This window comes from Penaeus monodon, chromosome 29 (genome assembly GCF_015228065.2).
Source record: "Penaeus monodon isolate SGIC_2016 chromosome 29, NSTDA_Pmon_1, whole genome shotgun sequence".
Taxonomy (NCBI): domain Eukaryota; kingdom Metazoa; phylum Arthropoda; class Malacostraca; order Decapoda; family Penaeidae; genus Penaeus; species Penaeus monodon.
In genome coordinates, this window is record NC_051414.1 from 24,336,174 (window position 1) to 24,336,723 (window position 550).

The 550-nt window shown below is 38.0% G+C and overlaps 1 protein-coding gene across 1 annotated transcript in view; it reads left to right on the top strand.

The window, feature by feature from the left end:
- Positions 1-550, top strand: part of LOC119592053 (beta-hexosaminidase subunit beta-like) — a gene marked incomplete in the record, with an annotated part of 40,765 nt that overhangs the window by 769 nt on the left and 39,446 nt on the right.

Sequence of the window (550 nt, forward strand, 5' to 3'; positions counted from 1 at the left end):
AGACCAGACAAACCGCCATCTCGCATGCATTTACACACCTACTCCTTTACTTTTTGGTAACATGAGTTTTTCTTTAAAACATTGACATGATAATAAAGGCTTATTTCTCTCTTTCTCTAGCGTGCTATAACTTAATCTAATGAAGAAGGTTGGGCGTGAAGTGAGAGTGAACGCGGAGACAAAACCAAACTTGTCTTGAATAGTCTGTTAACTTTCGTGATCACAAAGCCTCCTGCAGGTGACCTGCTGGTGCCAGCTTGTTCTCAGGCTAGATCTTGTCATTGTTTGGTACTGATATCGGGTTTCTGCATATGCTCTTAATATAAGAATTGCACTGTCAGAAAGTTCTCTGAAGGAATATTATATAAAGAATTTATAAAAAAGGTAGGCCTGTGACCAGAGACGCGTTTTCTTTTCGTTTGCATTGGTTTAACCTTTGCTTATACACAGACACATTTATGTATATACATGTGTGTGTTTTAGGTGATGGAAGTACGTAAACATACTATGAATGCGATTAATTAGAGAGAATTTTGATGAAGCACGGTCA